This window comes from Marmota marmota, unplaced genomic scaffold (genome assembly GCF_001458135.2).
Source record: "Marmota marmota marmota unplaced genomic scaffold, marMar, whole genome shotgun sequence".
Taxonomy (NCBI): domain Eukaryota; kingdom Metazoa; phylum Chordata; class Mammalia; order Rodentia; family Sciuridae; genus Marmota; species Marmota marmota.
The window spans coordinates 3807391-3834740 of NW_025999926.1; the positions used below are offsets into that span (position 1 = coordinate 3807391).

The 27350-nt window shown below is 46.0% G+C and overlaps 1 long non-coding RNA gene across 1 annotated transcript; it reads right to left on the reverse strand.

The window, feature by feature from the left end:
• Positions 1 to 13329: 13329 nt before the first annotated feature.
• On the reverse strand, positions 13330 to 26380 carry LOC125615873. Its single transcript, XR_007346474.1, has 3 exons — positions 26289 to 26380; positions 16720 to 16961; positions 13330 to 13451 (listed from the first exon to the last, which is right to left on the reverse strand). It is a non-coding gene; the product is annotated as an uncharacterized LOC125615873 (long non-coding RNA).
• Between the last annotated feature and the right edge of the window lie 970 nt (positions 26381 to 27350).

Sequence of the window (27350 nt, forward strand, 5' to 3'; positions counted from 1 at the left end):
AGTTTAGGTTCCAGGTTTAAGGTTTAAGATTATTCCTGCTGGGAATAGGGCGTATCCTGCTGCCTGAGTTCCCCTTGAGTTCTCACGGGATTCAGACAGTATATTTTGGGAGACTGAAGCCCAGTGGAGGTGGATTTGGGCAGAGAACGTGAATTTGGGAGAGAACGTGGATTTTGGGCAGAGAACGTGAATTTGGGAGAGAACGTGGATTTGGGCAGAGAACGTGGATTTCCCCAGAACGTGATTGTAGACGGCTGGTGTGAGTTCGGGAATAAAGAGTTGCTGTTTGAATCTACAAGCTGTGTGGTGGCTCGTGATTGTGTGCCCAGCCAGACTGCGGCATTTGTGCCCAGCCAGACTGCGGCAATGATCTGCAGCAAAAATAGTGAGATGTTAGCAGACAATGCCTCAGATGTTTGGCCAGGGTGCCACAGCCTGGCCAAGATCCCAGGAAACAGGAGACTCTGATCAGTGCTGGCCAGAGCGCAGAGATCAGGAGGAGGTTTTTAAACTGAGTTTCAATAAGGGTGCAGCTACCAAAGGGGGCCCACAGGAGCCCAGTCCCTGTGGTCACTGTCAGAAAGCACAGCTTTTCATTAATGGAGGGAGTGAGTCTTGGTGGTTTCAGTTGATGATTTCCTAGTGTGCTGTGACTTCTTCCCCTGGAAGTCAGGGCTGGTCCTCTCATCAGGCCACCTACTCAGGAAGACCTTGGCCATGCTGGGGTTTTGTCCATCCCTACTGTCAAGTATCATTCAGGGGAGGAGAAGGAAGCTGTCTTCAAAAACACTTTCCAGGCTTATTTCTAGAAACCTGATTAATGGCACAGAGGCCTGAAGGCTCAAAAGCAGTTCTCTATCCAAATGAGACAGGAGGGCCCAAAGTTCTCAAGACGTACTTGATAAAACATTGTGTTCTGACTCTGATGTCATGGAATCTGTGTCCTATGAAGAACCATGGAGTTTGATCACACATGACAGACCACAAACAACTTCACTTCCCCAATCACTTTTGTGCATGTCTGAACTCACCCCAGTTCTTTATCCCATAAATAGCACTAAACTTTGGCCTCTTTGCAATTTACTTATTCTCCTTTGTAAAACTTTCCCATTTTGTTGATTGACAAACCATGTGGTGTGTAGCCTTCTTTTTTCCTCATTGATTTGTAGGAGAACTTGATTACATTTGGGCCAGCCATACTCAGTATAAGTCAGGTTGGGGTCAGGGTGGGGCCAATACTACGTATGGGAGGGTCAGAGCACTGTGTCAGCGGGAGGTGGGTCTGTCTTGGGATGCAGTCAGGACCTGCAGCCTATTGGGTCCCCAGTGAGTTCCCGGTCAGAACTGTAGAGATGGTGGGAGAGGTAGGAAGGCAGGCTTTGTCTTCTCATCAGGACACCTACGCAGGAAGACCATGGCCATGCTGGGGATCAGTGGAATAATACTGTCCATCATCATTCAGGAGAAGAGAAAGAAGCAGTCTAAGAAAAAAATGTTTCCACGCTTATTTCTAGAAACCTGATTAATTGTACAGGGGCCTGAAGGCTCAAAAGTAGCTCTCCATCCAAATGAGACAGGAGGGCCCAAAGTTCTGAAGAGGTACTTGATAAAAAATCATGTCCCTGTCTGTGAGTGCCATGGCTGCCACAAATGCCTCACAGTCACTCGGGGCCTTTTGCTTCCATAGCAGGTCCTCCCCACATGACTCCACCCTGCAGTGGCTCAACATGACTCCACCCTTTGGGACCCTTCAGTGGTCCCTAGTGGGGAGTACAAGGAGCCCTTGCCCTAATCATGTCTAAGCAGAAATACTGTGGGTATCTTGGAAGGACACTGTGCATGCCTGAGTTCACGCCTTAATTCCAGTAAGATTTCTTCCCCATCTCCTTATGCAAACAGTTCCGGTACCACTTCCCCTTCTGCAGCAGCATGAGTCCTAATGAAGTCTCTTAGGGATGGGTAGAGTTTGTATATTCATGACATTCATCTCAACTGGAGCAGGTCAAGTTGGTTGCACTGAAAACTGGCACACCGGGCAGATTAGGCTGAAGGTGGTGAGCACAGAGAGTGACCCAGAGCAGTGGAGAGCTGCAGGAGCTGCTAGGTGCGGTTGTCAGATGATCTCCAGGGAACTGTTGGAAGAAGCTGGCTACTGCTCCCAAGAAGGCAACATGGGAGTTGCTACCGCTAAGAGCTGAGGGTCCCTGACATTCAGTGTAACACTAAGATCTGAGAGCCACCAGTTAGTCCTCAGACCTCAGAGGTGTGAATACCAAGGGGGATGTGCTTTGCTCCTTTGTGATTTGTCTTCATAGAAGTCCCTTAAATGATTGGTAAGGGAGATATTTAAGGGGCACAGATCATGGAGGAGGGCACAGATTGTGGAGGGATGCACAGAGATCCCCTAAACCAAGAGAAGCCTTTTCCATGAGGTGATGAATTGGGTTTTGGGATCTTGTCTGTTTTCTCTCAGGATTAGGGGGACGACCGGTCTAAATCTGGAAACAAGACCCAATAGATGGAAACTTGTGCACCCTGGGTCCTGGCAACCCCAGTATTTCATCTCAGTTCTCCCTACATGGACATGCACAGATATCATGGCAGAAGGCAGCAGCCGGAGAACATTTTTTTTTCCCTACCAAACTGCCTTTATTCCCACTGACTGTCAAACAAGGTACAGCTTCCCACCCAGGCTTGAACATTGTGACCCTCCCCTCTCCGTGCCCTCCCCCTGCCCTCTTTCTACATTCCCTATACCCTCCCCCTCCCTTCACTTTCCTGAGAACCCACAGAAACTGCCCTGTGTGGGGAAGAACCTTTGGCCCTTGTGGCACAAAATGAAGCAAGGGTGAGATCTTGCCTGAGGGGCAGCCATCCCAGAGGCCACCGGCCTACATGATTATCCTCAGGGCCTCTTCTTCTTCTTCTGGTTGCCTGATGATGTGCACTTCCTCTTCTGAGGCTGTGAGGTTTGAGCCAGCTCCAGATCCACATCTTGCCCTCCGGTGACCTGGAGGGGAGGCCCAGTGCAGGGCATTTTTTCCATGAAGCATGAACGTCCAGTGAGAGTGCTCTTCATGGACATGGCACCTGGAGAAGGGTGGGAACTGAGGCCTCCCCTCTGGGGAGGTGGGGCTTGGAGTGCTTGGTCTCCTGAGCACAGGGTTTCTATTTGAGGGGCCTAGTTCTGGGACAGTCCCCAGGGCAGCAGGTGGTGCTGGGAGCTAAGGAGGAAATCCAGGCTTTGGAGGTCATCATCCACACTGCAGCCATTGGCTGTCTTATGTGGCCCCCCAGAAGAGTGGCTTTTCTGGGACCCACTATGCCTTTGTTCCCCAGGTTTAAGGAGGATGATCGCGGTTCTCGGGAGGATGGTTGGAACAGATGGTCCCCAAAGAGGAAGACCCGTGATGGCCTTTGAGGATAGCAGTGTCCTTTGAACCCAGCAACTCTGGCTTGGTGGCCCTGCTCCTCTTCACAACCTGGGAGGCCACCTCTGTGGACCAGTCCTCCATGCTGGCCCCTTGATCAGTGTGATGTTTCTGCTTCTCTGCACCTTGGTTGGCAGGTGCCTCAGATGTTCCTGTGTCCTGTTGGGACATACCATGACCTTGAGGCACCTGCAAAGATGCTTCTTCAAAAGCTCAAGGAGGATATAGGCACTGGCCAACTCTTCTTCATGCATGAAGTTGGCCACAGGGACTGGGACAATCATATTTCAATGGGAGGTGGGAAGTGGAGCTGTCACTCGTCTTGGTCTCAGAGAAACACACTGAGTCTCTTCTGGCTACCCTCCTGGGCTTCCTTTCTGCTTGATATCCTGAACCCTTCCATGGCTCTGCTATCTCCTTCCTTTTTTTCTCCTATCCTGTGTCCTGGAATAGACTCACTCAGGGAGCCATCACAGACAGGATAAGGATAAACAAAGACCCATGGGCCAATGAGTAAGGTCCTGTGCCTTCCTCACCTACCTGCTATCCCTTGCTTCCCTCTCCACCTGTGGTCACTCCCTTTCCTGTCTACTTGGTGTGCCTTTGTCTCCTAGTCTGCTATGTGTCACTCTCTGCCTTACCCACTTGGTGTCTGTTCCCAAGCCCTGGGAAACCTGTTTTTTCTACCTCCTTAGTTCAACCTGGTGCTCCTTTCTCCTTGTCTACCTTTTGTTTCTCCCCAACCCCTGTTGTTCCTGGTGTCCCTGCACTTGTTTATCCGGTGTCCCTGCAACTCTGGTGTACCTCCTATCCACGGTCTACTGGGAGACCCTTCTTCCCCTGTCTGCCTTGTCAGGGTGGTCCTTCCTGCTGCTCCAGCTCTTTTGTTAGGGCCAAGATATTTATATATGGTTCAGAGGAAAGTCATTCTTCCAGGAAGTGGGGATGAATCATATTCTCTGCCTGAGATCAGAAGGAAGAGAGTGTGAGTGACCTTGGGAAGAAATGGCCCCAAGTCAGGAGGACGTCTAGGAGGAAGAGGAAGCAATGATGAGCCCATGCTCATCTGTACCATGGGGTTGTTATATCCCAACTAACGGCTATACCCATGGACGAGTGCACATGTGTGCGTGCACATCTCTCTCTCTCTCTCTCTCTCTCTCTCTCTCTCTCACACACACACACACACACACACACAAAATGATATTCTAAGCTATGAAGCTCAATTCCATGAGTCCTGAAACCTTGTATACACCAAGATTGTAGGTCCAGCCCACCTTGTTGACAAAGTCCTCATCAATGAAGCTCAGGAGACTTGGATCTGGGTATAAATCCTCTATTGGCTGATGCTCCAGTCCTTCCTCTCCCAAGTTTGCAGCAAGCTCTTCTGTGGACAAGTGGGAGGGCTCCCATGTGGCAAAGTTGGTAGGCCCGAATAGCTCATCCGTGATGTCCATGTACTCTTGGATGGCTTCAGGTGGGATCTCCTCGGGTGCCTTGGTCTCAGGCCCGTTGGTCTTGCCACCTTGTTCTTGCACGTCTTGGCCTTGCATTCCTTTGTCTCAGGCACCTTGGTCTCTGGTGCCTTAGGTTTGACTGCTAATGAGCGGGCAGGCTGTGCCTTAGGGTTGGTCTTTCTGGAGGTACACACTAGGACAGGGAGGACAGAGTGGTGCATAAATGAGGGATCCATGTTCATCCCAAACACTGGGTAGTAGGCAGTGTGCAGCAGACCTAACCTGGTATGCCATGCATGAGGACCACCTGACCCAGGACCCAAGAGAGGTAACAGTGCACCAGATGCACCATCTAGGACAGTCAAATGGGAGGACATTTGGAGCGACTGATATTCCATGCACTCTACCCTCCCAGGACCCAAGTCCCGGACAGATTGTGTGTTGGTTCTTTGGACAGACAAGGAGAGAAAGGAGCTGTGTACTTGGCCCCAGTCAATACACAGTTCAAAGCTAGGTGGCCAGGACCTCAGCTGCTAGGGGCTGTTCTGCTTGCAAGACTGCATCCCCCACACTGAGGGAAAAGTTTTTGGGACAACAACTTGCCTTGGCCCTTGTCAGCATTTGGATACTATCATGGGCTCCTATGGGAATGTGGGAAGCCTACCTGGCTGTTGGACAGCCTCAGGAACTGGGGGCCTTGGAATTTCCAGCCTCGGAGTTGCAGGAGGAGGTTGGCACTGGAAGACCCCTGATAGCTGCATCCTTGGATCCTCCATCTCCTCTGCAGCCTCAAACTCCATGAACCGTGGTGGGATTTGGGTAAGGGAGGCAAAGGCTGAGCTGAGAATCAGGTTAGCCACACCAGGCAGGTGCTGGTGTGGGGTTCTAGGCTATGGAGTATTCTACACTACCAGTCAGGAGCTGGTGGCAGGGACGTGGAGCTGAGTCCTGGAGTGGGTCAGGCCAGTCCCAGGAGGGAGCTGCTACACAGGAAGAACTGCAGTTCTCAGGAAACACTACATCAACTAGCACCTGAAGGGAATCAGATCTGAGGGACCCAGGCAGGGCCCCTAGCTGACCCTTGTTCTGGCTCTCTCCTGTTTCTGCCAGGAACCACATGATCAGATAAGTTCCAGAAACTGGTCAGGGATGTGATTTATATCAGGGAAAACCATGGGTCTGACACAATTCAGGGGTACTGATGCTGGGACCATGTGCCCTGAAAGGATCACCTGGAGACCAAGTTATAGGAGGAGTCATGTGGAAGTGGAAGCTAAGCTGAGAACATTGGGTTGCTTCCAATGAAGGTGGGTTCTTCCCTTCTCTTGTTAGAATGGCAGGGATGACATAGACCAAAGGCAGTAAAGACCAGAGACATGTCCTTCAGGGCACCTGAAGTGCTGGCTGGCCCTGACCATGCACTCCTCACCGCCACCCTCTTCTGGAACATCAGGTTGAAATAATGGCCACTCTCCTGAGTTATGATTGACCCCACCTTGTAAAGAGGTACCAGTTACCAGGCAGGTAGCCTGAGTGAATCCAGTGTAACTTTCCCCCTCCAGAGCCAGCAAAGCAGGAGGGTGACCCTCTGGCTGGGCTGGTTACTCCTCCCCATCCTGATCTTGAACCTCAAGGCAGAGTTGGAATCAGGAGTATGGAGACTGCAGTTTCTGGGATTGTTGCAGAGAGAATGCCCAGGTCTCCAGCTAGAGGAAGCTGCTATTTGGAGAACTAGATGCCTCGGAGCCAACACATAGGTAGGTGACAGGCTGTGCCAGACCTTGCTGTGTGAACCATGATCCCCCAACAGTAGTAGGCTCTGGGCCCTGAGAACTGGCTCACTTTTCTGCAGTCTCATAGAAGACCACCCGGTCAAAGTTGCTGGTGCGCTGCCATTCCTGCAAACCCTTCCGCAGGCCCTCTTCCATGGTCATGGTGGGATCCTGTCGGGAAGATACTGAAGCACTGGGCTGGAATTCATCAGGATCAGTGTCCACAAGGTCACCCTCCTTCATCAGCAGACCAACATACCTTCCTAACTTTGTTACTATTTCCCAATCATCTTCACCTCAAAGTATTGACATTGGGACTCCAGGACACTTATACCAAACCTGAACACCAAGGGCTGCATTGAGCAGCATGATTGTGCTTGGATTCCTCAATGATGTGGTGTACTAGGTGCTGAATGTTTTTATCCTCCCGCATTCACCTGTTGAATACCTAACCCCCAGTGTGATGGTATCTGGAGACTGGCTTTAGTGCTTAGAGGGTTAGATGAGACCCTGAGGGTGGTGCTTCATGAGGGCATTAGTGGTCTTCCTGGAGAAGGAGGAGACACTGAAGAGATGTCAGTCATGTGAGGACACAGGTGAGCCAGCTGTCTTCCCAGCAAGGAGAAGAGAGCGTTCATGGGACTTTAGGTCAGGTACCCTTTACCTGGGAATCCCGATTCCAGAACTGTGAGAAAGGAATACCTGCCTGTGTTTGTGTCCACGTGTTCCATAGTGTCCTGTATGGTGGCCCAGGCTGACTAAGACAGTGCACAGAATGGCCTGGGAGCACAGTTACAAACTGGGGCAAAGATGAACATGCCCATGCAGTATCCAAAGACAGCTTCCCCATGAGTGTGACATCACCAGAGGGTCCCAATCAGGAGTTCATGACAATGTGTGTGGGTATCCTTAGAGTTCTGTCTTGGGGCCAGCACCCCTGACCCCACTCGTGGTTGTGATGTCCTCTGTGCCAGGAACAATCAGGTCTATGGTGGAAGGTGAAATGACTGGGGGAGGGACCATTATGTGGAGTCAGACAGCCCACTCCAGTTCCTGGCCCGCATTACCCCCAGGAACCTCCTCTGACCTTGAGTCCTCCATGTGATGGAGATGATCATTGGAAACAAAGATTGCCTGCACTCACAGGGCTGTGATGGGCACCTGACACAAGGCACGTTTCATTCCCTGGTGTGAGGGGATACATCTGGGAATGTAAGGCTCTCAGCTTGTCCCCTCACCCTCAGGATCTTTCTTCCAGTTCCCCTACATCCCAGCCTCCTCTTTCCAACCCATGCTTTTCCTCCTCACAGAGCTCAAGGAGGAGCCTGAGGAGAACACTCACACGAGGAAGCAGGAAAGTGCTTCCACATCAGGAGTCTGAGGAAGGTGCCTGCGGACCAGGGTCTTGAAGCGCTGCTAGCGTCTGAAGTTCTCATAGACGCTGGGAGGTCCGCCGGAGTCATCTGGTGGCACCACCGCAGCCGGGAAGGAGGGTGGTGCACCTGCCCCATACACTGTACCTGGCCACTGGCGCGCATCCATTGGGAACATGATGGGGGCCAGCTGGGCAAATGGCCGTGGTGCTGGAGGGCGAAGGCCCAGGTGCCAGTGGAGCCCATAGTTCTGGATCCCCCCACTGGCTGAGGCAGGCACAGTGGTCCTCGGGGCAGAAGGTGCCACGAGGAATGGAGCAGGATGCTCCACACCCCCACAGAAGGCCCCTGGGGCCCTCCAGTTGAGGGGTGCCTGAGTGTGGGCAATGTTCTGAATACGAGGAGGCCGTGCTGGCCTCAGTTGTGGCCCATGTTGTCCAAAGGTGGACAGCCCTGGCACATATGGCTGTCCAGGGTAAGCGGACAGCACCAGAGGGTTACCCTGGGAGATGGGTGCAGTCACCCGTGGTGCCAGGGGCAGCTCCCAGAACAGCTGGTGTGTTGGCACAGGGGCAGCTGGAAGAAAGGGCAGGCCCCGGAACGCAGACATGTGGGCACCAGGATTGACGTTCATTTCTGGTCTCTGGGATGCAGATGCTGTGGAGGCAAAGCAAAGGGGAGAATGGAGGAGGGGAAATGGCAGCAGGATTGAGGCCCCTCAGTTCTTTACTCAGTGGGAGTCTGACGACAAATGCTCACAGCTCAGGGCCCTGTGGGCAGGGAAACTGTGCAGTTTGCAAACTTCCCTGAGTGAATTTCATGCTGTGTTCCCTTTGTCATAGTTCTACCCAGAGAAAACTGGTTCCCAGTACACCAGGACTCCTGTTAATTGACTGTGACAGCTCAGCTTTCTCTGCCTCTGAAAGAGGACCCTTGGGCATCCTTTGCAGACAAACCACTGGTCTCCTAGGTAACTTTCTAGAAATGGATCAATTTGGCTGTGCTCAGTGGCACCATGCCCCTCCCATGCTCACCAATAGGAAAGGGATCTTCTCGAGGGCAGATGCAGGTACTCCAGGGTCATTTGTGAAGGTGACAGGTTCTAAAGGTTATTGCCCCACCATCTCCTCAGTCTTCCTTTTGCTAATACTCCTTGTATACCCCTCCACTTCTTTGCTAGGCTTCCTCAAAAAACAAAAATCACCTGATTTAAATCTCTGCCTAGCTAGAGGCTGAGGAATCCTGAAGTTCACCCTGCCCAGCATGTGGGTGCCTCTCCCAGCACTTCCCACAGCAAACACTATGGGGGGACAGATTCTGGCCAGCCATGTCTCTAGTGTTCACTGGTTCCTGCCATGACACAGGGAAGAGGTCTATGTGATAAACACTGAGAACCCGAGATCCTCTCCTGGGCTGACCTGCAAAGGCCACTGAGGTTTATGAAGTTGATGGGATGGTGAGGTGTAGGGCATGATGTAACATGTGGGGCATGTTGCATCAGAAAACAGGAAACCTAACTTGCTGGCTGCTACCCGCTTCCTGGTCTTGGGGCCGCTCATGGCTAGCATGGTGCCTGGCAATCAGCCAGAAGGTGTTACCGTGGGTTGTGACGAAAAATCGGACCACCTCTAGGATAGGCTGAGAACCCTTCCACCCTCGTGGACAGCTCGTGTCTCCCATTACATCCTGTAGGACGGGTGTGCACGTGAACTCTCCCCACCCTGCTGACCTTTACCCTGATTGGCTCCTGTACATTATGTTAGCTGTGTGTGTTTTCTCATTAAAGGAGCTCCAGCCTTGAATGGTCTCCCTGACGCATCTGATTGTCCTCTGGCGAGGGAGGGCTGGGTGCAGGCGGTCAGTCAACCCTCTCCTTTCTTGGCTTGTCATGGCCCCGGGCGTGTTCTCCCTATCTCTCCTGCAGGTCAGGAGGAAATGAGGACTAAAAACCCTGAAAGGATTGGGGATTTCCAGAGATTTTCACAGCCACTGGTCATATTTTATTGGGCCTGGGAATTGGAGTCATTCTGAGGTCTTTTTCCTTTGCTTTCCCAATAACGGGAAGGAAAGTGTCACAGAGGATCAGGCCTGCGCCAGCTGCTACCTGTGGCAAGGTTGTTGGGAGCACATCCCTGTTCACCAGGACATTCTGCACAGTGAAGTCAAAGAATGGGAGGTGCACCACACTTCAACACTTGCACATATTCATCAGGACACTGCCTAAGTTCCAATGACAATACGTGTGGGGCCCCTTCCTAACTGTGTGCCACTCTCCTTCCTGTCTTCATAAGAACCCAGTCATCTTCAAACCTGATCCTGGAAAATGAAGAACACCCCGCATGTGCTCTGTTTTCATGGAGTACCAACCAAACCAGGAAGATAAGCAAAGTCTTCGTGTTGATTTGAAAACAAGTTGCTGAGCCTACACACAAAGAGTGTGAAAATTATAACGATTCAGAAGACTCCCCAGAGGCCCAAATCTATGTTGGCTGAGGTTTCCTGGGTTCCCTGCCCTTCAGAAATCAAGGACACATGCTGTCTGACATGAAGGAAAAGTTGTCCTGGGCAGGAAATTGGTGAGGTGCCCTGGGCTATGGCAGTTGGAATGCCCTGCAGCCTCACCCACAGAAAGTATATCACACTGCATTTGTGGTCACTGAGAATCCCACTGGGCAGATTTTTAGCTAAGAACACTTCTTACCACTGCCCAGTTATGATCTGGAACTCTCAGTCGATCCTCTCAAAATGACATCCCAGGCAGCTTCCCTGTGTCTGAAGAATGGACACAGGGTTCAGCATCTGGACTCCAGGGAGCCCTAACTGACCACCACTGTGACACCATCTGTGACTGCCTAAAAAATTATGCAGTGACCTGTGTCCATTCTATAAGGAATTAATCTCTTGGCCTCTCTTCCTTCTGATGACCCAGTGTACTTCCCCTGAGTAGTCTGGACCTGGGTCTTAGGAGCCCTCCTCCCCATGAGTAGTATCAGTTTTCCTGGGGCTTCCTGGGCCATGTCAAGTGCATCATCTAAGGCTCTTTCCTTCCCTTACTTCTGCTCAGTGAGTTGACCTCAGGAGAAATACTCCATTCTAAGTCCCAAGGGTTTTGGGGGCGACTGGTTCTCAGATAACCCCTGACCCTCCAGGCTCACCTCCTTCCAAAGGTCAGGACACTGGACACAGTTTCTCACAGTCTCCACAGTGGGTAATGTCAGTACAGGACCCAGAGAGTGACCTGTCTGTAACAGATGCTCAGGGTCCAACTGAGCCAAGCTGGGACAAGTTTAAATGTAAACCCCAGTGGAATGTTGGACCCAGACATTCTGCAGGGGGGAGGGGCCAAGGACAGCTGGCCTGGGTGGGGGCTGGGCAGATATTCCATGAAGAGCTCTGGTAGGTATAGAAGGACTTTTGAGTTCCCTTCAGGCAATTCAAGGGTGACACAAGTGGTGTGTGCCTCTGGGTCATTTTGAAGTAGTTTCTAGAATCCACAGGAGAGGAGTGTGACCAGTGGCCCTCTCTTTCAACAACCCAGTCGTCTTTGCTCCCCCGATGGGCAGGACCAGTGAACCATGGCTCTCATGAGCCACATAATCACGGGTATAAACAGCCAATACTCTAAAACACTGTGGGGTGTGGATTGTGTTTTATGTATAAAGTATTTTTTTTTCTTTTTGATGTTTTTTTCATCCCATTCCTGGGCTGAAAAACACACACTTGGGTGTTCATGAAATATTAACACCTTATTATAAGTCTTTTCAATCAATGGCAGGAGTGGGGCAAACCATGATATTCAGGCACTAAAAAGAAGCTTCATTCATTCTTCCTTCACTTGTTATCTGATTATTTCCCACATTGATGTCATTGATGATATAGCTGCTGGTTTTTGTTTTGTTTTTTGAGCCAGTGATATAAAATGTGCAGTGTAGAAAAACTATCTTATCATTCCAGTTTTTTTTTTAATAACTGTTTACTGTAATGAATGCTGGAGACCAGATTTTCAAAGCAAGCTTTATTTGCTAAACCAAGGTCAAATTCAGGGGCCTGCATACTGTTGGTCAGTGCTTTGCCACTGAGCTTCAGCAATCAGTTTGCTCTGCTTCAAACTGCTAGACCACAGGTGCTCATATAATAACACTAGTCAAATTCAATTTGTGCAAACCGGACATGGGAACGGAAGGAGCACTGAAATGTCCATTTGTCCTAACATCTGCCCATTGCTCTTGAACTCAGTCCTGAACTAACACTGATTGCTGAAGGGAAAAAAAATTTTTAAAAATTCTGACCATGGATGCCCACCTAATCAAGAACATTGTAGGAATGGCTGAGGGCCCTGTCTGCCTCCTGTAGAGTGTTACCCAGACCTATAATTCTTTTGCTAGAACTGTTCTTTAATGGAACCTACAGGTGGACTAAGAGGAAAGCACACACTGATGTTTGGACAAGTGAACATTAACCAAAGGGAAGTAGTGGGAAGGGGGTGAAAACACTGGGCCCAAATGGGGAGCCAGTGCTTCAGGGTAGAGAGCTTCCAAGGGCTGCACAGGGCGGTCTCTAATTCATAACAGTGAAAATCACTTTGTCATTTCAGACGCTCTGGCTGAAAGAAGGGCCAGCCCCAGAGGCTCTGGACCAGGAGCCACCTTGCCCGAGACACCTAGCAGGCTTCCCAACCCACTTGTTGTTCCTCCTCCTGCAGGGCGCCCTCGGCTTCCAGTCGGTTCTGAGCCCCTCGCGACTGCGCATGCGCGCTTGGCTGGAAGCGCGCTTGCGGGCCGCTATCCAAGGGCTCCAGCGTCCAGTGCTGCTCTGGTGGGGCAAGGCGCAGGTATGAGCGCTGATGTGGGGGTTCCCAACTGCCGGCAGGGCTCCCATGGCGGCGCCCAGACTCAGTCCCACAGACCCCGAGGTACTGGACCCGGGAGCCTCTCCTGTCTCCAGAGTGTCCCTGCCCCGTCTTCCGGCCCCTGCGCCTAGAGGGGCAGCCTGGCGCTGGCCTCGCCTCCCCTGGGACCAAGGTCGCCCATACCAGGCCCGGAAGTGAGGGGCGCGTTGGCCAGTGCCCCACGCACATCAGGGCGTCGTCCGTCCGTGTCCCTTGCAGCCTGTTTGGCGGCGGGCTCCAGGGCACCTGTGCAGTGTTTGAGAAGCGCAACCAGGTCAGCAGGTCCGCGGCTCCTGTCGGTGTCAGACGAAGTGGTGACGGTCATCTCCTGTTCCCTGTGAAAGCTGTGAATGTTGGGGACACCGTCAGCCGGCATCTGGGTTGTTAGGCTGAAGGACGCGCATTTCCCGTGGCGTCAGCAACTTTGCAGAAGGGAACACACTGAGCCCAGTGCGCTGAGTCGCTGTGGTCACACTGTGATTGACGGTCGTCATAGGTGGGCTGTTGGTGGGCGCCTCTGGACAGAGCACCTAAATGATGACGGGAGAATCCTGTCACCCCAAGTCGTGTGCAATAAAGACACTTGTGTTGTATTATTAACGTGTGGTGCTCTTGTATTGCGCAGTGACACTGATGATGTGCCCTCAAGTGTGGTTGATGGGCTGTTGGGGGGCCTTGTAGGTATTTCTGGGTGCCAGGAAGTTTTCCTTCCAGTTCGATTGGCATGAGGATCATGGGGTGGTTATTCAGGTGAGAAAATGATACGCTGTGCTGGCCCTGGAGGGTTGGTAGGAGTTGGGAGGGCTCCGGGTGTTTTCCCTGTTCCTTTGGTGGGTGTTGGGGTCCCTAATGTGTTGATGTGCATTCATAATTTGGACCTTGTTCTGTTTCTGACTGCCTGAGGAGAATGTGGTATGTGTTCAGAAGTGTGGGTCAGATGAAGCGGTGAAGGTCATTTTCTTGTTCTGGGTGGATATTGGAGATCTGTTTTTGTGAGACTGCGGGGTTTGGTGTACTTGGAGGGCATGAGAAGTAAAGGGCATAAACTCAGGAGTTGGGCTCAGGTGTTTGTCATTTGATTTTTTGTAATTTTTAAAAATGTTTTTTAGTTGTAGTTGGACATAATACTTTTATTTCAGTATTCATTTTTTTTTTTTATGTTATGCTGAGAATCGAAAACCCAGGGTCTTGCACGTGAGAGGCGAGTGCTCTACCACAACCCCAGCCCTGGTTTTTGTAATGTTTTCCCTGTTGTCTTCTTGTTGAATATTTGTTTTTTTTCCCCCATAAATGCACCCTGAGAAGTTTGGATATAATATGTGTGTTTGCATATGGGCTATGTTAACGGATGTATTTGCAATGTGATTATTGTAGTTGGGAAACAGAGGAAGGATATTTGTATATTTGTATATTCTGAACATGGTGTTTTGGTATGTGGGATTTTGAATAAATTTTATTTTTGTTGGGAGTCACCGCAGCTCCAAAGACTAACTTCCCATCCCCCAAGAAGAGCTGTCCAATGGTGAGCCCAGCTGGCTCATATGATCCTTACCCACCAATCAGACTAGCCCTGCTAGCTCACCTGATCCTTACCCACCAATCAGACTAGCCCTGCTAGCTCACCTGATCCTTACCCACCAATCAGACTGGCCCTGCTGGCTCACCTGATCCTTACCCACCAATCAAAAAGCACCCCATGCCAACTGTCAAACCACCCTCGGCTCTATAAATATGCAGAGCTGTTCCTCAATAAATGGGCATTTTCTCCAACTGCAAGCCTTGATCGTTCTTTCAATTTTCATTACCCATGCATATGTATTTGAGTGTGTGAAGGCTGGTCAGTTACTAATTTTGTGGAGGAGTAGGATGACTATATACACTGTGTGGTGTGGAGATGGCAGGGTTCTGCATTTTGGAAGCCAGGGAGTTATCTCTTCATATTTGGGAGTGTGTGAGTTTGTATATGAAGATAGTATGATATTTTGTGTGTACTTGTATATTTGCATATTTGTATGTAGTGAGTAGCTGTGTAGAGATGAGATGCCTATGGACAGTTACTTGTGTATTGAGTTTGTATTAACTACCCCACCTCAGGTGTGTGTGTGTATTTGTGTTGCAGGTAGTAGCAATAGTTGTGAGGAGGAAAAATATTTAAGTGTCCATTAGTAGGTGGATTTAAGGGACATGACAGTTGATGTCTGCTTTCTGGGGCCATATATGTATTAAGTAGAAAGTCATTTGTAACTGGGAAGTAAGGATCTATGTATGTGATGGAGACTTGACATTGAGTATTTACACAGGGGAGTGTGGGAATTGTGTTTCATATGTGTTGTGGATACATGATACAGTTATTTCTTAGAATTTGAGTAGAGATAAAGTGTATTCTACCTGCCTGTGATAATTTGGGATTTGAAAGTGAGCTTATGTGTATTTTATATGATATGGTGGAGCTATTTTTGTGTCTTGTGCATGCAGATTGGTTTGTGCCTTCTGTAAGTTTCTTCATTGGGAATGAGGTTGCTAGGGGTATTCAATACCAATTCAAAGTGAATTTCTTTGGTGATTGCTGTGACGTTTCTAGATGTGGATAGGAATGTTTGGCTGGTGAGGTTGGCAGGGTGCTTTCTGAATACATAGAATACTGTGTAGTGTTTTAGGGAATCTCTATATTCATGTTTTGGATATATTTCTGTTTCTATCTTGCCTGTGTGGAAATTATGTATATATTGATCCATAGATGTTGGGGCTGTGGCTCAGAGATAGAGATTAATATGTGTGTGGTTTTTCCTGTGTGCTGGTATTGAACTGTCTGCCTCATGCATGCAAGACTAGCATTTTTGTATTTTGTGTGTAGGCACCCAAGTGATTAGGTGTATGTTCATGGATTTGTGGATGTGTGTATTTAGAATCTGTGTATAGTATACAAGATGCTCAGGAATTGTCTTTGTGTTTATTGTGGCATGAAATTCTTGAAGATTTTGGTGGTGTTAGTAGATGGTGTTGTTCTGGTGTATCATTATGTTTTGGTCTCATGCATTTGAGAAGTATAGGTTGTTGGTGGCTGAGCATGTCTTGAATTCACGGGGCTTTTGGCATGTGTACTCTGGCAAATGTGAGAGATTCATTGTGTGCTTACAAATAGATTGTCTTCAGGTGTTGTGGAATGTATGTAGTTTAGAACTGTGGTATTTCACTTGGGTCTGTTTTGTGTAGTGCAAGAGATGACTGGTTGTCTACTTTTTGCCAGAGTCTGTGCCTGTAGTGTATTCCTTGGGTATATATGAGCAGTGTGTTTCTTGTACAGGTATGTGTTCATCCCATGTTGTAAATGTATGCTCAATCGTGGGAATGCACATGAATATTTAGGATGAATAGGGTATTTTTCTCCAAAAATTCATGTAGTAACAGGTGGTGTTTCTCTATGTTTAGGGTGGAGATATCAGATGTTCATCTGTTCAGAAGCCATGTAGTGCATTTTTGTCTGGGGATGTTAATGTGGTTTTGATTGTGTATTTGAGATTGGAATTAAAGTTAGTGCCATGGGGGCAGATGAATTTTGTACACATATTTTGTGTGTGCTGGAGCTGCCAGGAACAAGCTATGGTAGTTGATGCTGTCCATCCATTTCAGCTTGGTGTTCAGTGGCATCAGGTGTTAGGTTGAAATTAGGTTTGAGATAGATATACCTCATACAGTAAAATTCAGGGCTTTCTTACCTACCTAATATCATATATTATTGTTTACTGACAAACCTCGTGTGTGTGTGTGTTGTGCGTGTGTGCGCACAGTTTTTAATACCAGGCATCCATGTGAAGTAAACGTATTCAGGCAACAATATGTTCACATCTTGGAGACTGTACGTGTATTGTGAGGGGGCATCAGTGACCCTTTTGGAAAACTGTTGATCCTGGTCATTCTGATCCACAGCATTGCTCCTAACATTGTTAGTGCATTCTTCAAGGCCAAAGAGCCCACATGTCTATTGATTTCTGGCTCTTCCTCATGCAAGTGGGTTCCTCTTCAGCATGTGTTGGTCCAGGCTGTGGAGAACAGAAACTTTTAAATAGGCATCATGTTCACGATGGGCAGCAGGCATAAAACTGTGGGGTTTTCAGGACAGGAGGTGGGATGGGAAAAGTCCCCGTCCATGCCAACACCCTGAGCATCATCTGGGCAACAACAGATGCTGGTGGCTCCTCTGAGGCTAAGCCGGTGGACGAAAACACTGTGCTCGACAGTGTGAGGCTGCTGAAAGCCTGCAGAACCTCTGCCCCACTACCACCTGTGCCTTGGGTCATGTTTGATGGTGGGGATAAGGCAACCCTTCCCTGTGAAACCTGAGGCTTCCAGGCTAGTTAGGACCTCCAGGGACCCCAAATCTCAGAGATTTTGTTTCACACTTAATAATTATGAACTATTTGGTTGGGGTTGTGGCTCAGTGGCAGAGTGCTGCCTCACATGTGTGAGGTACGGGTTCAATCCTCAGCACCACATAAAAATAAACATAATAAAGTTATTGTGTCCATCTATATAAAAATATTTAGAATAATTGTGAACTATTTATCAGATTTTGAGTAGTTATAATGCCAGAACAGTAAGCCGAGGTCATTGGGAGTTTTCAAGGTGCACGATGAATTCTGTGAAGGTGTATGTGAGCCTAAAATGCCTTTAGCATCCCAATAGTGGGGTTTCACACAGGAGAAGTTGATCCAACTTGGTATTTCTTGTACCTTTATGGCTATAGGAGGAGCTAAAATGAGGGTGTCAGATAACTCCCATGTAGGTTGTAGCTCTTTTGATGACTCTACCACCTTCCAGGTCTTAACTGGAACTTGGCCTCCTGGCTTTCCTTTCTTCTGGATCTCTATGGGATTTACTGGGCATGGCCAACAGGCATCTCCTCATTCTTGAAGTGTGGCCTGAACTCATCCCTGGTCAATCAGATTCTGCAGAGCAATCTGATTCACTAATGGGTCTAGGACTATATTTGGTAGTATCTCATACGGACATAGCTACAGAGTTTTCTAACTCTCTTAAGGCTATGGGTTATAAATTCACTTGGTTTTGGATGTTGCCTGACATAGCTTAACTGAAGTCCTCTTAAGGGAATGGTTGAGATATATATATATATATATATATATATATATATATATATATATGCATTTATTTCATTAGGAATGTAATTTAAACAATGTAATTCCCTTCCCTGTTTCTTCCCCATAGTACCTTTCATCAACTGTACTTATTTATGTCCCTCTGATTTTCATGAGCAGGTGCTGAATGGGTCTTGTTTCCAATCTTTTCCTTTTTCTTATACAGCTTTTATATATGAGAAAATATCCAACCCATGATATTCTGATTTTGGAATATATTGCTTGACTTAATGGTCAGTTCCATCCATTTTCCTTCAAATGAAAGAACTTCATTTTACTTCATGGTTAATTATGAATATGTATCACATTTTCTTAATGCATCTTTTGATTGACTTCTAGGGTGGTTCCATATTTGGATATAGGCGCCAGCCAGAGCCACCTCTCCATGAGCACAGTTGAGGGAGTAATAAATCCAGTGTGCATGTATCTCTATAGTTTGATGATTTTAATCTTTAGGATAAATGCTTGGGAATGGTATTGCTAGGTCATATTGTGCTTTCTTTTCTAGTCTTTTGAGGAACAACCTTACTGATTTCCTTAGGGTTTGTACTAATATACAGTTTCATCAACAATGTATAAGTGTTGTATAAGTGTTGTATATTTTTTTTCTTTGAACTGGTAGGATTTGGAAACCTAGAAAATGGGACCTTCCTTCGCAGTGGGCACTCATAGAAATAGTATGGAGTTTGGGTCCTAAAAGGCATTCAAGGACTTGAACATTCCTTATAACCTCATTCTGCCACACGACCAGTGCTGGCTTCATGAAAGAAAGTTCGATTTATGAGTAATTGCTAGGGAGTTTTAAATTAAAGAGACAAGACTCTTATTACCTTTAATACCAGCTCCGGGATGGCTTCTCCTAACTCCCACCTCCAGCCACCTAATGCGGTAGTGAGGTTTACAAAAGAGACTAGCGAGAGAGAGAGAACACGCCAGGGAGTGGGCTTTTATTGGGGAACAAAAAATTCCAGGGAAAATCCTATCCAATGAAGGTTAAGGGGGGCAGCATCCCAAGGTCAGGGGCGATGATTGGGTCTTCAGGGCAGTGGCCAGACATGCCTCTGCATGGACAAGCCCTTGGACCTGGAGAAGGGTGGGGAATAGCTCTGACACAGCTGTGTCTAAGTGCCTCTCACCCAGCCAGGGAGGTAACTCAAATCACGTGCCAGGATGGCCTCTCACATATTCCCCCTTTTTTCTTTTAAAAAGCAGGTGATGATTTATTCTTGAATCTCTGCACTCTTGCTCTGAAGACTCACCATGCTATAATTACAACACACAAAAAGAATTAACAGCAAAGAGAACAATCCAATAATGTACCAGGGCGAGTGTTTAAGAATATTTCCAGGGTTAAATCCATTTAATTCCTTCAATATTTGATTAGCCAAAGAAGATCTGAAAAATCTGATCTATTATTTTGAATATCTTGGATATGGTGATAGAGTTCCAAAAAATCCAAGCTATTATTATTATTTTGCCAAAAACCCAACAAATGGTTCTTAACCTTCTCCCAATCCCAGAGAGAAGCATTGTACTTGGCAGCTGTAACACACACATATTTATAACTTGCGTGGCATTTAAGCCTTTCTTTAAACTTTAAAGCCGAAAGTTCATTACCTATGTCTATAACAGTCGCCTCTAAGGCGTTTAACTTAGTCTCAATCCTTTCATCAATATTTACTTTATTGCACAGAGCCTTGGAAGTATTTTGGGCTAAATTATTAAGAAATTTTGCATATTGAATATTTTGAGATAGAGTTATAGAGGCTGTGACAGTGGGTGCAATGAAAGAAACCAAAGCCACAACTCCCACAATTATAATTCCAATGGCACTTCTAGGTCTCACTAACTGGGTATGAATTTGCTGTAAGACTTGAAAACCAGCATCAGCAAACCATGGCTCTGAAATATTAAAAGGCAATAAAACAAAAGAGGGCTGATGAAGTACCAGCGCTTCTTTTCTTCTATTATACCTAGTAATTCAATTGGATAGGTTACATTTTTTACATGTTACAACATATCTGTCATCTATCCATTTAACTTTTACATTTTCAATGATTAAAACATAAGGAGATTGGACACAGGCTCTATAGCAAGATCCCTCCTTAAAGCTCTTGTCAACAAATTTTGGTAAAGGCTTGTCTGAAAAATGTAAGAATTCTGAGGCAGCAATTAAGCACCAAACATCTTTTTGAACACCACCCTCATTGTAAGTCAAAATATTGCTAACAAATCCTGCAGATGTCATAGAAGAATTTTTTCTAATTGTCTCTTATCAATTTTTGGTATATTTTAAAATATACCCACTACCTTTAGACACCTTATGTATTTACACAATCCATCCATCTAGGAAAGGTGCCAATCTCAATTGTAGAACTATTTGGACAATGAGGTATTCATGGAGGTTTTGCAGAAAAATGACTGGTTTGTTATGGGAAAGTCCCATTTTGATCACTGATCTAGTCTAAGGTTTTAAGTCTCCATAAATAGTATGATTAATCAGTCTAAGTCTCCCAATCGCTGTCTTTTCTACAATTGAGATTGGTACCTTTCCTAGATGGATGGATTGTGTAAATACTTTTCCTCAAATGACACTCTCAAACAGCCAGCATATTTAGAGTGGGACCAACACAAAGGTAATTGGGCACTGTAGCCAGAATAATTAAATCTAGTCATATGATTTGAGTATCTGTAAATCCTCCCATCATGAATGAGTCATTAGTAAACACTGGAATAGATTCTCCAGTCCACACAGCTGGATGTACCAGGTGGATCTGGGAAATATGTCCAGAAAGTGTCTGCTCGACTCCCTTTTACCTGACAGCCCAGCAGGGCAATAACTATAGCTACCATCATCAATGGGGTCTTATTCCTTCCTAGGAGTCGAGTTATTCATGAAGCATGTGTTGTCAGCTTCTTCAAATCTTCCCATGAGATTAGCTTTTCAGCTGGGTCATATTGGTTCCTCTTCATTCTTCAATATCTCTTCCTTTTGAGTGGAGGCTTCTCCAGGTCGATTTTTTAGCCACCTGAATCTTGGCTCTATCTCCTCCATGTCTGATTGTGTGTTCAGGCACCAGATAGGACAGAAAGCACCTTATGGAAAAATGCAAGCATGACCTCTGCCCCACATAATCACTGTATCTGGGCCTTTCCATTGACCAGTCTGTAAGTCTTTCCACAAAACTCTGCCTAAAGGGCCTGTTGTTGTGGAAGACATATGTCTCTCAGCTGCAATGTGACCTTCTGCATCACATTTTTAAAAATTTAAAACAAACAAGGCATGGTTGGGGCTATTTTGGGGAGTCATAAACTTATTCCCCCTTTTTAATTTTTGTAATTGCAGCTTAATATTAAATGAGCTCATTCCACAATGGCTTGACCTTCCACAATGGGGGTTATAAGGAATTCCTGTTTTATGATCAATTTGAAACTCTTGGCAAAATTGTTGAAAAGAAGAGCTTACATAAGCTGGTGCATTATCTGTTTTAATCTGTAAAGGGCATCCTAACACAGCAAAGGCTGCTAGGCAGTGAGAAATTACATGTTGAGTATTTTTCTTTGTAAGTGCTGTGGCAAAAATAAATCTGGAATGTGTATCAACTATCACATGTACATAACATTGCTTACCAAATTGAGGAATATGAGTTACATCCATTTGCTATATTTGATTTGGTTTTAAAACATGGGGATTTACCCCTGATGGCAGAGATGGAGTGTGAATAACACACTTAGGGCAGTGACTTACAATTTGAGGAGCTTGTTCTCTGGTAATATTAAATTTTTTACATAAGCTAGAAGCATTTTGATGATGTAAAGAATGTGAAGCTTGCGCACAATCATATGGAGACATCTATTTACAAACAGCTATCAATTTATCGATTTTGTCATTACCTGAAGTTAAAGGTCCTGGAAGATTAGTGTGAGCTCATATGTGTCCTGTGAAACATGGGTATTTTCGCATTTACACCGCCTTTTGTAGATTATGAATTAATTTAAATAGCTCTTGTGATGAGGTATATCCAATAACTGAAGTTTCAATATTTTTGGTAACTCCGACTGCATATAAGCTGTCAGAATAAATATTAATAGGCTCATTTGTAAAGTAATTTAAGGCACAAATGAGAGCTTGTAGCTCTGCTCTTTGGGCAGATATATATGAGGTTTGTATTACCTCTGTGTGAACATGGCTATAAAAACCTGCTTTACCTGAGCTTGAACCATCAGTGAACACTGATAGGGCTCCATCTATGGGCTGGGCATGTGCAATCTTTGGAAAAATAAGTGGTGTTATTGATGCAAATTGAATAATTTCATCATGAGGGTAATGACTTTCTATCTGACCAGTAAAATCAGCAAAAGCTCTTTGCCATAAACCAGAAGCTTGAAACAGCCAGTTATTTTGTTGAACAGAAAATGGAATAATTATACTATCAGGTTCAGATCCAATTAATTGTAAAACTCTCATTCTACCTTTAATTACTAATTGAGCAACAGAGTCATGAAAAGGAATTAATGTCTTTTGGGGAGAGTGGGCTAAATGAATCCACTAAATAACTCCCAATCTTTGCCATTTGGCTCCTGTAAGGGTATGAGCAGTTGGAAATATTAATAAATATACCAGCTCTTGAGGAGTAATTCTGGTCAAAATGGGGGTATTCCAAGGACTAAGAGTTGTTTCTATATGACCAGCCTGAAGTTGTTCCTCAACTAACATATGAATTATCTTAAGTTTTTCCCCTGAGATGGGCCACTGAGAAATCCATATAGGCTCTTCTGTGAGCCAGGTGATCTTTTCTGCTGTTCTTTGGATCAGGGAGACACTCAGGGCCCCTAGTAAAAATTTTGGTTTGGAGTATTTACTAATCTCTGTCTAGGAGACTGGTTTGTAAGCAGATACTCTCCCTGATAAGTTCCCTCATTATCTCCAGAAAGAAGCCCTTGATTAATTTCCTCAAATGATCTCATAGAATTTGGAGTTACTAATAATAATCCTATTTTGCTTAATATGTGTCTTCCCCATAGGTTTACTGGTAAGGTCTCTAACACATTAGGTTTAAAAATTCCACTGTTCCCATCAGGATCCTCCCAACGGAGAATTAGCACTTTGAGCAGGCTGTGAGATTTGTCCAATTCCCTCTAAGTTAGCTGGCGCTATATGTAAGGGCCAATTTTTAGGCCAGAAGTGACTGGACAGGACTGATTTATCTGCTCCAGTGTCCACTACTCCTTTGAGCTTTTTATGATTAATTTTAAGTTCCATTAGGGGGCACTCCTGCCACACTAATTGAGACCAGTACACTCTGTCTGGCTGTTTGGAAACTGAATTTACTTGTGGGTGTCCATCCGAATTACAGGGTAATAAAATTAATTAAGCAATAGTATTTCTTGGAGTAAGCCGAAGGGCATAATTTGACTTTACAGTAACATTTAATTCTCCCTCAAAATAAGAATCTACCACTCCAGGTATCACCTCAATGGCCTCTTTTAAATTGTTATGTCCCAAAATTAACCCTATACTTTCTCTAGGGAGTGTCCCCAAAATCCCAGTAGGGATTTGTTGTGGCCCTAATTAAGGATTTAATTCAATTATCATTGAGGGTCGTAAAGAAACTGTCTGTGAGATCTGCTTCAGTAGAAATAACGGCTCCCCAAGGTCGGCTGTGATGACGTTAAATTGCATGACCTTTCTTCCAATTCCCCTATTTTTCCAACCCTGGGATGGGTTGACCAGAAGTTTTTTGACTCCCTACTAGGCAGAAGTGAAGGTCAGAAGGCAGGCTGATCAGCGCCATCTTGGCCTGCCACGTGGTCTTCAATTCTGTAATTTCTATTACCAGCAGCAGAGGGAGCCTAAAATTGTGGGCATTACAATTTCGCACGTAATAGCCGTTCCTCCCACAATGAAAGCACCTCCTGCGGGGACTTTGTACTAATTCTTGGGGCTGGAGAGTTTGTTTTAAAGCTGCTGTGAGTGTAATTGTTTGTAAATGGACTGGGTCGATATCAGAACACAAACAAATGAACTCGGAAACCATACCCTTTTTTCTATGGGGTCTGAGAACATCTTGACAATATTTATTTGCATTTTCAAATGCCAATTGCTTAATAATAAACTCACAAGCACCTGGATCTCCAATGGAGAGGGTTTCGGTCTTATAGAGCCACGCTATGAAATCAGATCAAAGTTCATTGGCTCCTTGCCGCAGTTTGGCTGGGCACAATTCAGGAGCCACTTGTCAAAAGAAACAAACTTTATTTTTAGAACCACACATGCCAAACAAAACAGCTCCTCAGGAAAAACCTTCAGAGCCCAACTGCCACCACCAGCTTCCCACAAGCCTCTCCACCTCCCCCATTCCTCCTGCTCTTGAGGCTGATTGGCTGGGTCGCGTGGGCAGAGCCAAAAAAATTCCCCCAATGAGCAGCTCTGTGGTCTGAAAGGGCGGGGAAACAGCCCAATGAGCATCACTGCAGAGGAGCCAATCAGTTGGCAGCTAGAAGTTTGCTGGGGCCGCTGTGAGCCAATCATCAGCTGGCAGCTGGAAGTTTGCTGGCAGCTGGAAGTTTGCTGGGGTCCCTTCGGCTGTGGCTCTCAACAGCACCTTGTTTAACTTTAGTCAGAACTAAGCTAGATTGGTCCCTGGAGGCAATTTGTCTCCAGGCACGGTTTGCACAGGCTGTAATTTGATCATACACCACAAATTCATAATTTGGCTGCCTTTCCAAATCAATAAATTCACCCGTTCCTAAAAACATGTTCACGAGTGTTTGAAGATCCTGCCTCCGATTCTTTTCTGCCTGCTCCGAACAAAAGCCTATCCAATATAACCACCAGAGTAAAAAATTCCCCCCACTCAAGCAAGCTCTAGCAGTAGAAATTCAGTCATTCGGTGGGAGTGGTTGAGAGCAGATAGTCTCAAGAAAACTCTACGTGGATGGTGAATTTGGACCGTAGACCTCACAGGTGTTTTTTAACTCTTTAAAATAGTTTTAAAAGGAATTACTGCATGGATGCGAACACATTTGTCCTAATCATTAACCTGCTCAAAAACCGGAAAGAATTGAAAGTTGCTAGTGTCCTCCCCAGCTTCCTGGGCCTTTCTAATTCCCCCACTGGAATGGAGTAAGGAAAGTCATCGCCAGTTCAGAGTATCTGTTAAAATTCGTCCTTATAACAGGGAGCGGCTGAATTCGAATGGCTGGGGCAGGTGCCATTAAGCACAATCTGTTAAAATTCCCTGGTAAATCTTGGACTTCATTGTCTGATTCCTCTCCCTCAGATTGCAATTCCTCTGTGGACCCTTCCCCTGTTGCTATGTTGAATTTGAGCTTGTAAGTCTCATGGAGGAGAACTCCCTGTTTCCTTAGGAATCTCCTCTGGATCCTCCTCTTCAGGAGAAGGCCCTTCTATCCCTCCAGAGGCTTCCTCTCTATGATTCTCCTCTCTATGGTCTTCCTCCAGATTACTCTGGTTTGGTTCAGGCAAGGCTAAGTTTTTTACTTTTGATCTTGCCCTGAGGTTTTTTGTTTGAATATAATTTGTTTTAGTTTTTAACTGGCTTAGAGGAAAAGAGATTAATTCCTTAGACTCAGGCAATTTTTCCATTTGAATAGAAAATGGAAAATTTTAATGGCTCTCTGAATACCTTTCAATAGATCTTCATGAGGCCATGGGCTTTGGCCCATGTAATCAAAAAGACAGATCTCTAATGTAGTGCAAACCTTTTGAATATTCTCAAAGTTTCCAGGTAATTCATTAGAAAGGCAATTTTTATGTATTTTCCTTCCTAATTTGTCCCATGTATGTAAATTTGGTGAATCTTGGTCACAAAATCAAGGGGAAAATTCACCTACAATCTTTAAGAATTATAGAAACTGGTTCCTTTTGACCTGCTTTCCCTTTTGATTAATTATTGTCTCTAAAATAGTCAAATACATGTCTTTATCAGTAGAAGTTGAATTTCCCATTGTTAAAGTTTTTTTAATGTCCCTTTGCTCCAAAAACTGCCTGGTACTTCTGTGACCCCCCAAATTGTCACAAATTCTGCATTTCTATAGCACGCTTCCTAACTCAACCTAGTCAATTTAACTCACGCCTCACTTCTGGGCACCACTTCTGCCATGTGACCAGTGCTAGCTTCATTAAAGAAGGTTTGATTCATGAGTAAAACACTAGGGAGTTTTAAATTAAAGAGACAAGACTCTAATTACCTTTTAGGCCAGCTCCAGGATGGCTTCTACTAGCTCCAGCCACCTATTGCGGTAGCAAGGTTTACTGAAGAGCCTAGCGAGAGAGAGAACACACCAGGGAATAGACTTTTATTGGGGAACAAAAAATTCCGTGGAAAATTCCATCCAATGAAGGTTAAGGGGGGCAGCATCCCAAGGTCAGTGGTGACGATTGAGTCTTTGGGAGAGTGGCCAGACATGCCTCTGCACAAACAAGCCCTCGCACCTGGAGAAGGGTGGGGAAAGCTCTGACACAGCTGTGTCTAAGCGCCTCTCACCCAGCCAGGGAGGTAACTCAAGTCACATGCAAGAATGGCCTCCTACAGGGTCATGCCACAAATTCCTTAATAAGGCACCTATGGCACAAGAGTTAAAACCAAGAATCAACAAATGGGACAAATTCAAACTAGAAAGTTTTTTTCTCAGCAAGAGAAATAATATGTGAGGTAAACAGGAATCCTACATCCTGGGAATAAATTTTTATCCCTCACACATCAGATAGAGCTCTAATCTCTAGAGTATACAAAGAACTCAAAAGTTAAACAACAAAAAAAACAAATAACCCAAATCAACAAATGGGCCAAGGACCTGAACAGACACTTCTCAGAAGAGGATATACAATCAATCAACAAATACACAAAAAATGCTCACCATCTGTAGCAATCAGAGAAATACAAATTAAAACTACTCTAAAATACCATCTCACTCCTATAAGAATGGCAGCCATTATGAAGTCAAACAATAACAAGTGCTGGTAAGGATGCGGGGGAAAAAGTTACACTCATACATTGCTGGTGGGACTGCAAATTGGTGCAGCCAATTTGGAAAGCAGTATGGAGATTCCTTGGAAAACTGGGAATGCAACCACCATTTTTCCCAGCTATTCCCCTTCTTGGACTATACCCAAAAGACCTAAAAAGGGTATACTACAGGGACACAGCCACATCAATGTTTATAGCAGCACAATTCACAATAGCTAGACTGTGGAACCAACCTAGATGCCCTTCAATGGATTAATGGATAAAAATGTGGCATTTATATACA